Raw genomic sequence first — 12,610 nt, 5'->3', positions numbered from 1 at the left:
AAAAAATTTCTATGTGTGACACAGCACCAGAGTTAAGTTAGGGTTTTCAAAATGCTGACACGCCGAGCTCAAAAGGTTCTCCATCACTGGCCTAGGGCAACAATCAACCAACTGAGCCACTCTGGCCAGGCGGGACGATACTTTTTATTCCTTCCTGACACTTCTCCAGCAGCAAATAATACAAATCACATCGAAAATATAATTTCTTAATAGTTGTCTTTGTTACATTGCACTCTCTATCATTGCTGCTATGGTTATTATTAGTGTGATTATAAACTAGAGGGAGTGGAGATACTGATGTTACAGAATTTACCAGTCGACTGAAAAATACACAGGAGTACCGGAGATACAGGAAAAACCCTTTTTATTTATTTTCAGATGCTCCACATGTACTAGTACAGTGACTCAGGGAAGACTGTTTCCCTCCAAATCCTGAGCAAACCAATATGGAGGAAGCTCTCCCTTTATACCCCTTTGGTTTCTTTGACCCCCCCCAAATATGGATGGAACTTCTGGACCTTCCACAGGCTTTGCAAAAAGCCCCGTGTGTTGGGATGGGGGCCGTGAGACCGCACCTAAAGGCCTGGCCTGGTGCCAGTGTTGATAACCCCCTCCAGGCACTGTGTATGGTTCATGGTTTTGGGCCTCTGTAAAATGTGAGTATTTAGGTAAACCGTTCTTGCAAGACCAGATTGTGGAGAAAGGGGCAGTGACTTAGTTATAGGCTATCAAGAATGTGCATTAGGTTACTGGCACAGATTCAGATTGCTAGCCCCCCCCCCCCCCCAAATGTCTTATTTTCCCCATCACTGACTCAGAATACGAACTTGTCATCCAGATATGTGGCATTTATATGGCTGCTTTAATTAGGGGGAGGCACAGTGGTGAATTATCAATATGCAGAGATTGGTTCGCAGTTCCTCCAACCAGATGCACAGATTTATTATGCCTTCCAGCATGATTAGGCTGAGAGGGACTGATCTGTAATGATCAAACTCAGAAAACATGGATTAACTTGAGAGCCAAATTAATTAATTTCCCTAAGACATCTAACTGCTAACTGACCTAGAATAATCTAGTTAACTAATCAGAACTTATTCCATCCTGCAATATGACAAGCCAAAGCAAGGCTTTTTAAAGTGTAAGGAAATAGAATAGTAGAAATAGGATGAATTCAATGGGCAGGATAATCCAATCTCTATGCCCATTTTCTGCTGTGCTATTCCTACTACATGAGTAAGGATATATACATTCCTGGTAGAAAACTTTTTCCTCTGTTAAGTGCTGGGGATCCATGTGACGAAGAGAACTCAAAAGCCATCGAATCTACCTGCATTACCAACACCTACACCTCCTCTACCATCTGCTGCCTATCCTCAGAGGGCCTACACTGGAAAAAGTCCCGTAACAGGAGCTCATTACCTCTCAGACAACTATATTTTTGGACAACATTGGCTGATAGGAAACTTCCCTTTGTACTGAGGTCAAAATCTGTTTTTATAGTTTCTAACATGTGGCAGTTGGCCTCCCTTCAGCAATATTTACACAACAAAATTTATTTCTATGATGTGCATACCTTTGGAGTCTAATTAGAGTAGGATACACAGGACTGCCTTATTTAGGAATTTTCTCTCAATCTCAGGCCTTGTGAAATATTGTCAAATCTCAGCCATTCTTTTGTGAATTGCTTTTGTTTACCCATATCCATTTTATTTATTACTAGTAGCCCGGTGCACAAAATTCATGCACATTAAAAGGGAATTAATTGCCCTAACCGGTTTGGCTCAGTGGATAGAGCATCGGCCTGCAGACTTAAGGGTCCCAGGTTCGATTCTGGTCAAGGGCATGTACTTTGGTTGTGGGCACATCCCCAGTGGGGAGTGTGCAGGAGGCAGCTGATCAATGTTTCTCTCTCATTGATGTTTCTAACTCTCTATTCCTCTCCCTTCCTCTCTGTAAAAAATCAATAAAATATATTTTTTTAAAAAGGGAATTAACAAGCAGAGATATTTTAATATTGCTATTTGCCCTTTCTCTATAATAGAAGTGTGAGAGATGAAAGGAAATTAGTAAAATGTATATGAAAATAATATATAAATTTATTAATAAATAAACAGTAACAAAAGGATATAACAGAGATATGATATAAAAACGACAAAAACATTATATGAAAACAACAAAAACATGATATAAAAACAACAGTGATGCAAACAATGATTTATAAAGTGATTAAACTTATTCTAATATCTCCCTGTACACCACATTAAGAGTGAAAACACTTTCAGAGTGCTTGATTAATTTCCCTTGTGATGAAGTACTTAGAACTTTAGCTGTAACATCACATGCTCTTCAAACTCGAGAGAAAACAACATATAACTGACCATGTGCAAAAACGGGTTCAGGTAGGAACATGCCTACTCTGTCTAGAGTTTGTCCTTGTGATTTATTAATAGTCATCACAAATACTGGCATCATGGGAAACCGTCGTCGAATCAATTTAAATGGGAGGCCAGTGTCAGATGGGGACAAATTAATTCTTGGAATCAGAACAGCCTCTCCCTCTGCAGGTCCTGTTAATACTTCAGCTTCAATAATGTTAGATCGTAATCTTTTAATAATAAATCTGGTACCATTACAAAGACCCCATTTACTATTGAGATTTTTCAATAGCATGATGATTGCACCCACTTTCAATTTTAATTTGTGACACGGCATTCCTGAAGGAGTAATACTATTCAGAAATTTGATGGGGAAAATTTCCTTTGTTTCTTTGTTATGGGGTGGGGCCACAACATTAGTAACAAAGAAACAGAATTAAAACTTTATTGTGGGGAGCCGCAACAGTGTTTTGGACAGGTTCAAGCCTTGGACTGATGAGCGGGTACAGTCCTCTCATTGCCACGTGCAAGTCCCAGCTTGGAGGGCAGGGCCTTCCCAGCACAATTATAGCCAATAGCTGTAGTTGTAAGCTTTAACCTATGGTCGGAACACCTGGTCCCATGTGCCTGAGTGATGTGGGCTTGATAGAGTTCAGGTGCATGTAGTTGAGCAGGATTGAAACCCAGGAGAATGTTGTATACATCTTGGTCACGCCCTTACTTTGCCTCGTAGCATCTGCTATAAAATAAAGGCATGGCTGTGGGTGTGGTCGCTGTCTCTCAGAGAAGCAGTGTCCCACCGAGACCCGGCTTTCATTCTCTTATCTGTCTTTTCTAAGCCTTTCAGCCTCCCCACTCAGGTTCACCCCGTGCTGGCAAGGCCCACTTTAGAAAGATCTGCCTCCACACTCCCAGGGCAGGTTCCTGCCTCAAACTCCGCCCTTACAGGAAACAGCTCTGGGAAACAGCTTGGGGGAGGGCGCAGCTGTTGCCAAGACAACCCCTGTAGGACTGACTTCCTTCCACTCGGTCGCTGTTCGTCTGTATGTGATGAACACCACCCATGGTTTTTATATAAGTAGATTATTATTATTTTTAAAATATATTTTATTGATGTTTTACAGAGAGGAAGGGAGAGGGATAGAGAGTTAGAAACATCGATGAGAGAGAAACATCAATCAGCTGCCTCCTGCACACTCCCCACTGGGGATGTGCCTGCAACCAAGGTACATGCCCTTGACCGGAATCGAACCTGGGACCCTTGAGTCTGCAGGCCGATGCTCTATCCACTGAGCCAAACCAGTTAGGGCTACCCATATCCATTTTAGATAAGGAGGTGGCAAGGTGCATGGAAAAAGACATCTGAGCTACATTTCTGGTGAATGATAATTCCCTTTTATTAAGGTCTGTTAAGAGGTTTGCATAGGAGTTTTTTGTGGGTGTTTTTGGTTGTTGTTGTTGTTGGTAATACTCACCTGAGGATGTTTTTCCATTGATTTTTAGAGAGACAGTGAAGGGAGGGGGAGAGACACACAGAGAGAAACATCGATGTGAAAGAGACACATCGATTGATTGCCTCCCACTACCACCGGGCCCAGGATCGAGCCTGCAACTAAGGTATGTGTCCTTAACGGGAATCTTCCACCCAAGGCCAATGCTCTAACCACTGAGAAAAAAACAGCTAGGGCTGCATAGGGATTTTTATTTACTCATGAATTCATTTGACATTTGTTGTGCTACATGATGGAGACAGATGGTGTATTACACAAGCAGGGAGGCCACCCTCATGGAACCTACATTAAACTGGCAATTGTAATAAAGTTTTAAATAAGTGCTGTAATGAGAGAAATATAAGGAACCAGCAGGAGAGGTAGTAATCACAGAGGAGGTCTCTGGAGCAGAAATGATCTTCTCTCTAACCCGATTTTCTCTTCTGTTTATTTTTTAACCTGTTGTATTATGTATTTTTATTTCACTTTTTCAAGTGACTTTTTAATTTATTATTATTTTAAAAATATATGTTTTAATTGATTTTAGAGAGAGAAAAAGGGAGAGGGAGAGAGTGAGAAACTTATTGGCTGCCTCCTGTGCATCCCCTACGGGGGATCAAGCCCATGTAGCCAGACCAGGAATTGGGAATTGAACCATGAGCTCTTGGTGCCCCAGATGACACTCAACCACCTGAGCCATACTGGCCAGGGCTCAAATGACTTTTTAGAATGACATGATGGGATGAAAAACATAGTCATCTGAGTATCCAATTGACATACTAAATCCAAAACTGCGACTAATCTTTTCTCAAACGTCAAGATTCTCTTTTGCATTCACTTTAGAAAGGGTTACAACCAAAGACCTGAACTTTCACCCCCATCAAACCCCATCCCTACAGCCAACGAGTCTCCAAGTCCTGCAAATTCTTTATTCATAACACTTGTGAAATTTTCTCTCATAACCAATTCTAATAAATTCAGGGCCACTGTGAAGACTTGAGAGGAAACCTCACATACTAGAAGGAACGGCCAAGAAACGGAGAGAACTTGAATTTGCACTTTTCTCCTGGGCAAAATGGAGCTAAATGAATGGAAACATGTAAAATGCTCAGAATTGTGCCAGGCCTGTGAGATCTTAACATTGGTTTTGTTATGATCACTTGATCCCTATATTCAGTCTGGCAGGAAACCAGCTCTTGCCAGAGACATTTTCATTTATGTGAGCTGATATACTTTTTACTAAACCTCAGTTTTCTTTTTTTATGCATGTGATTTCCGCTCACAACTGAAGAGATTCCTAATAGACATGGCCCCCTTGGCACTGGAACCAACATGGAGGATAAGGGCAGCATCTTGCTTATCTTTGTATCCCCAGCTCCTAGCACAGTGCCTGGCACAGAGTAGGGGTTCACTGAATATTTAGAGAATAAGCAAATTTATCCTGGTGTGGTGCTAGGGACACAAAGATGAGCAAGCACCTGCCCACACGGCGCTGGCTCACGGCTGAGCCCTGTTGCTCATTCTTCTTTGGAGCTCTGTTTCCGGCTCTCAGGGCTCACAAAAGCTTAGTAGAGGTGGTTCTTGGGACCCATAATCCTTTCTGGGCCCAAGACATTGTTTTACTTTTTCACTAAAAAAATTTTTTCATTGATTTCAGAGAGGAAGGGAGAGGGAGAGAGAGATAGAAACATCAGTGATGAGAGAGAATCATCCTGTATGCTCCGCACTGGGGATTGAGCCTGAAATCCGGCATATGCCCTGACCAGAAATCAAACTATGACCTCTTGGTTCATAGGTTGATACTCAATTACTGAACCACACCAGTTGGGCTTAAATTTTTTTTTTTTAAATCAGAAGAAAAGAGTAAAATTTTAGGTAAAAGAAGTGTTTTAACATATAATATTAATATATTCATTTTTATATTAACAAAGTTGTAAAATATAATTTTAATTTTTTCTTAATGGAGGAGGAGCCCTTCAGGGCAAACATGCCCAGGGCCTGGGCAGTCATAATGCAGGCCTATTTCCTCAGTCTCCCCTTTATATTCTTCTCTGTGGAGTTTTCATGGTTTTACTTTTTCCTTGCACATTCAGCCTCATATATTTGATCCTTAAATTGGTTCCAATTTTCTCTTGGGTCTGACTCATTATTTCTATGTTCTTTGGCTATTATTTAGAATTAACCACAATTTTTTAAAAAAAATATTTTGTTGATTTCTTACAGAGAGGAAGGGAGAGGGACAGAGAGTTAGAAACATCGATGGGAGAGAAACATCGATCAGCTGCCTCCTGCACACCCCCTACTGGGGATGTGCCTGCAACCAAGGTACATGCCCTTGACTGGAATCGAACCTGGAACCCTTCAGTCCACAGGTCGACGCTCTATCCACTGAGCCAAACCGATTAGGGCACCACAAATATTTTTATTTCTTGATTGATTTGAGAGAGTGTGAGAGAGGTTTGTTGGTCTATTTATTCATACATTCATTGATTGATTCTTGAATATGTTCTAATTGGTGTTGGAACCTGCTACCTTGGCATATGGGGATGATGCTCTTACCTACTGAGCTACCTTGCCAAGTAAAATATTTTTTATTAAAAATGCACTGGGCCACTTTAGCTGGTTTGGTTCAGTGGATAGAGTGTAGGCCTGTGGACTGAAGGGTCCTGGGTTTGATTCTGGTCAAGAGCACATGCTGGGGTTGCGGGCTCAATCCCCAGTGGGGGTTGTGCAGGAGGCAGCCGATCAGTGATTTTCTTTCATCATTGATGTTTCTATCTCTCTCTCCCTCACCCTCCTCTCTGAAATCAATAAAACAATATATTTTAAAAAATCACTGGGCCCACTTTATGTCCTTTCCCATCTGCTGTGACTTTCGCTGCTGGATTCAGGATCTGAAGGAGGGGTTGACACACAAATGAAAACACTAGACAAGAAATATGAATTATTAAGGGGTGGGGGCCAGGTGGTGTCTCTTTTGTGAAGAGCACATCTACTTCTGGCCTGGTCTGCCTTTTATTTACTTGAATACACATTTGCCCGTTAGCAATGCATATACGCATATCAAAGGTAAAGTTTGGTAAACAGTAAAAGGATTATCAGGTTAGGGAATTGCCTTGAGCCACCACTTAGGTCAGCTCTGCTAATGCCCAAGGTCCATTGGCCTTCTGCGTTCCTTGGTGCCTTCCTTGGTGCCTTCGTGTATAGGCAAGCGGTGGCTTCCCGCACCCATCCACCTAGAACTACCTACCCTTTCCTCAGACCCTTGGCCACTAGCCCCGCTTCCTGTCTCAGGTGGCAAAGCCCTGAGAGTTGTCACATTTGTCTCGTCCAACACTGCCTGCTGTCCTGACCATCTGGCAGCAAGGGCCAGGCTTTGGCTTGAGCTTCGCTGCATCAGCCACTGTAGGAGCAACCTGAGCAGGTCTAGCCACCAGGTCCAAACAAGGAGCTGCCCAAAGGAGCTGTTTACAAATGCAGTGGTTCCATGTGGCCCACCAATCAATGTTTTCTTGAGAAGCTGTAGCCAGCTCAGTTATTGTATCATCTCATGTTTGCTTTCCTTCCTTCTTTGCCTTCCTTTCTTCCTCCCCTTTTTTTCTTTGTCTTAGTTCTCCCTTTCCCCTCACTCTTGCTTCCCTGATATTGCACTCCCCAAGGACTGGTCACATATAGGTTGCATTTATGAAGACCCTCTCTATGCCAAACACAGTCTTCAGCTTTTGCATTGGATTCTCATGCCAGCTCATTAGCATCTCATTTTACAGAGGAAGAAGATCAGGCACAATGTCGCTAGTTATGCACTGCACTTGTTTCTTGCTTTGGATAATTCTCTAAATCTTTTTTAAATTAAAAAAATTTCAATTAGGGTTGATATTCAATATTATATTAGCGTTAGCTGTACAGCCTGGAGGCCAGACAGAACCTCTAAATCTTTAAATATTTGTAAGTGATACCCTGTCAACGAATGGAGGATTCAATATCCCACAGCATATTGGTCCTCACATGTTTTATATCTCTAAGTTCTAGTTTAAACTAGTCAGTCTTTCAAATTCATTATAAAGGATTAGGTCACAATTTTCATCTTCTCTGTAGCAATATATTTTTTTAAATGAATGTTTTTCAGGTGCCATTTATTTTTCTAGTTCTTTTTTTTTCTTTTTTCTTAGAATAACTTTATTTAAGTTCTGTACAATTTTTAAATCCAAGCTATATTTTCTCCTTTACTTTATTTTTAATTTTTCAATTACAGTTTACATTTAATGTTATTTTATATTAGTTTCGGGCCAGCTATGTTTTAAAATTAAAATTTGCATAAAAGGAAAAAGAATAACCCAAAATGTTAACAGTGGTGAGAGGACAGGTCATATACAGAGTGTCCCCAAAAATGTATGTATACTGTAACAATGGATAGCTCAATTTCGAAATGAAATATATTTTAATAAACGCTGGCTTTATAATTATTCAAAGTGTGTGTATACATTTTTGGGGACACCCTATATTTTCTTCTCTATACTTTTTTCTTAGTTTCCAAATCAAGTTATTATTGTGATGAGTGCTTTTGTAAATAGGAAACAATACATATCAAAAAATGGTAAGGAGCAGTAAATATAAATCCAAGTAAATAAGAGCTGTCAGAAATGAGAATGGATTTATAAGTGTAGAGGCAGTAAGACTGAGGCAATTCTATGCTGACATGTGTAAAATGTAAAGAACTGAAGAGACTCAGTTTAGTAAGAATGTCTCATTTGTTTTATAGAGAATGGTGTTCTGAGATGTGAATTTATTTTTCCAGCATCCAAATCAGGTACTTTCAGGTTGTGCTGAGAAGAAACAAAAGTGCGGAAGATAGATAATGTGTGGTTTGAGCCTGAGTCTCTGCGGGCAAAGCGTCCATAATGGAGTATTTCTGCATTCCAGCTGAGCAGGCTCCTCTCCATCCCGTCAGCACGTTTTGGAGAGTAAAACTGCAGGCGTCTGAGTTACTTACAGGAAGCCAACGCTAAATAAGGAGGTGACGGGGTGGAGGTGGTGAGTGGTGGTGGCATGAATACTACCATAAGCCCTGGCTTTGAAGGCACAACTATTTAGGCTGCGCTGAGTATCTACACACCCGGGATGTGACTGAAATAGACAGAATCCAGAGATAGGCATCTCCGCTGGGGAAACTAAGGCAAGACGGCCATACCCTATGCACTGTGCTCTCCTGCTTTTAAAGCAGCATCTCAGGAAGTAAGCTTGCCATCTTCCACCTCATTTCCGTTTATCCCCCTTCCGTTGAGTTAAATCAACAGCAGGCCGTAAGGCTGAGGTGGCTCTCATGCTGTGGAGGCCTATGTAAGCAACCCAAAATCTAAGCCTGTGAGTGCCTCAGGGTTATCACATTGAAACCTAAGGACAACCAGTCACAAACAGCCAGTTAAGCTTTGCTCTAGAGCCAATCAATTTTTTTTTTACTTTGCTTCCACACTTTCTCTTTCCCCTCGTTCCTGTCCGATGAGCTGCAAGGTTGGAATGGATAAATGCTCAAATAAACTCTTAAATTTTTCAAACATGCCTCCGTTTATCTTTCTACACTTCTGTAAAACATACACACCTCCATTGTCCCAATTCCCAGTGCTCAAACATTTTGTCTCCTCCCTCTCAGTCACCTCATGCATAATTAGTCAACAAATCTCGGAGAAGCTAGATATGCAGCATTCCACAAATCTAGTCCCTCCTTTATGTTTCATTGGCACTATTCTCGTTTAAAATCTTACTGCCTCTCGTGTGGACTCCTGAAATCCTCTCTTAAATGTCCTTACTCAAATCTGTTTGATATACTCAGTTGGTCCAAACACTACTTTTGATTTTCTCAAAAACTTGTGACCTCCTCTTCCTCTTAGCCAAAGTATTATATTCTTGTGTGATATGTGTTATGCTCAGTATAAAAATGTAGTTATATGAGAATGTAATTATATAATGTATAATGTAGTTGTTCCATTCCCCACGACACTGTGAACTTCTTGAGGGCAGGAATATACTGAATTTATCTTTCAGTCCCTTACAATGCTGCGTGTTTATTTAGAAGTCACACAAATGCCTGTTTCATGGAATAGTGGGCCCTTGGTACGTAATTATTAACTTAGCTTCCCTCTCCTCTTACCCAAGTGCCAAGAAGCTCCTTCCAAAATCACACCGCAGGTAAGAGAGATGGAGCTGATGCTTTTTTCTGAGCCATAAAAGCACTTCCTGAGCACTTGTTTTCCTCATATCACCAATCAAGGGTGGAAATACATTAGTGCACAGTCCATCTAAAATAGACTGAAGGTGGTATCTCTTTTTCTTAAGTGCCTATTGGCTGGGAAGTGCTGGCACCTCCATCTCTGTTGGGGACGAATACCCAGACGGTGCGTTCTATGAGGCACAAGCAGCTGCCGCTCCTGCACTTAGAGAGACACCAGTTCTTCACTGCAGGTAATTCTGGGGTGACCAGTGACGCTGTCACTCCCACACAGGATGCTCTGCTTACTCTCCTGGAAGCTCTTTGCTCTGCCACCAGGAATCTCAGCTCCTCGAGCTCCCTTCCTCTCCGCCAGTGCCAGTGCTCCCATCTTCTGCTGTGGAGTTGAACCTCCTGCCCTTGCTTCAGCCGTGGCTGGGGGTAAGCTTTCCTGTTTGGCCCCCTGAAGGCTCCCTCTTCTAAGAATTCTAATTTCAGAAGGAAGGTTATAGGATTTCTCCTCTGTCTTACCAGAAACGCAGTGCAACCTTTCTCTCCAGGGAAGGCCTGGGATCTTCATCGTTTCTCCAGGTCAGTGGGTTGGGGGACTCAAACAGACCCATGGTTCTTTCACTTTGAGCTGTCTCACTCCGCCAGGTGGTTAAATATACTAAACCTACAATAGTGCGGTTTTGTTCCACCAAGCCTTTGCTCTTAGTCACTAATATGGCTCTATAGAAGTAAGCAAACATAGGATATTTGGGGATGACCACCCCCCTTTTTTTCTTCCTGGAGGACAGACACCATAAAACCTACACATTTGCCTAGTGTTTTTCAGGTCTTACTAGAGATGGAGTCAAGTAGAAAAAATGGAGCTCTCATCTAGATTATACAAAAAGGAACTTAAGTCTTATTTGAAGATCATAGAATATTAAACTCATAGGGATAATATAAATATTAATAACAGAAGAAAAGCTTCCAAAACAAGAAATCTTGATACTTATAGACAAAAGTAAATAATAAATTAAAGAGCTTAGCACCATCAATAAGGAGCAAAAGTACAAAAGTCAAACCCTAGAGGGAGGGACTGCAATGTGGTGGATTTCCCAGCACCCCTTTAAGGAGCAGCCACGTAGATCCAGCTAGAGTTATGTTCTAATTTACTGATGCCTGTACCCTGGTCGTGGGTTAAATTCCTGCTCAGGGGTGTGTGCCTTGGTTGCAGGTTCAATCCCGGGCCCCACTGGGGGTGCATGTGGGAGGCAGCCAATCGATGTCTCTTTCTCACATGGATGCTTCTCTCTCTCTCTCTCTCTCTCTCTCTCTCTCTCTCTCTCTCTCTCTCTCTCTCCCCATCCCTCCCTCCTTCCACTTTCTCTAAAAATCAATGGAAAAAAATATCCTCAGGTGAGGATAAAAACAACAAAACATCAACAACAAAAAAACAAAACAAAAAATGAAAAACCCAGAAGTAAATGAGTGCTGAATATTACATTCAGCTCTGATGGGTTGGGGAGGGTCAAACAAGCCATTGTTCTTGTGGTGGGGATGGCAGTTGAGCCAGATGTAGGAACTTGCCCAGTGCATTTAAAAAAAAATATTTTTATTGATTTCAGATAGGAAGGGAGAGGGAGAGAGAAACATCAATGATGCAGAATCACTGATCAGCTGCCTCCTGCACACTCCACACTGGGGATTGAGCCCACAACCCAAGCAGGTGCCCTGACTGGGAATTGAACCCTGACCTCCTGGTTCATAGGTTGATGCTCAACTTCTGAGCCACGCTGGCCAGGCCCCCAGTGCACTTTTCAAACATAAGAGTAACTCAAAGCTTGTTGCAGATGTGTTCTTAAACTTAGCAGGAACTGGTAGGAAGAATGGGGGCTAACAGAGGATAAACAAAACATTTTTCTGGTCAGGTAATGAATAAGCCATTGAGCACATTTAAACCTTAAACATAAACAGCCACTTTATAAACCCTCTAACCTTCCCTGAAGTTGCCAGAAGCCAGGTTCTTTCTGATGAATCAGGCTACTGCTCACATCTTTTAAATGGCTCTGAGACAGTTCCTGCTGGGCCAGCTGTCAGATGAGGGGAATTAACATAAGACACAGACCCCTTTCAGTGTGTTATGCTGCTGTCCATCCTCACAGCTTTGCATAAGTGTTTGAACCAGAAAAAAACACCTGCCTATGTTACGCCCCTTCATTGCTATTCATCTTCTATCCAAAGATTGTGCTATTTGACCCACAGTTAGGTGCTATCTAACATGCTGTGCCTGCCAAAAGGGGAAGTGTCTTGTCAGGTACTAGTTCTTGGATGGCTGTGCCATGATCAGAGGGACGAGGTTGTCTTGGAGTTCAATAGTCATTCTCCCCCACTTCTCTATGGCTGCAGGAGACCACAACCTTGTAAACACCTTTAGGCAACATTAAATGCAACTCCAATGCCATTTTGATGAGGATTCCTGGGAAACCCAATAGCAAGATGTTTTCATGATATATCCTACTGTTTTGTAATCTTGACTGCATATCCTATGA

The sequence above is a fragment of the Myotis daubentonii genome, chromosome 9 (genome assembly GCF_963259705.1).
Source record: "Myotis daubentonii chromosome 9, mMyoDau2.1, whole genome shotgun sequence".
Taxonomy (NCBI): domain Eukaryota; kingdom Metazoa; phylum Chordata; class Mammalia; order Chiroptera; family Vespertilionidae; genus Myotis; species Myotis daubentonii.
The sequence above is the reverse complement of the archived record's forward strand: the minus strand, read 5'-3'. Positions refer to the sequence as shown.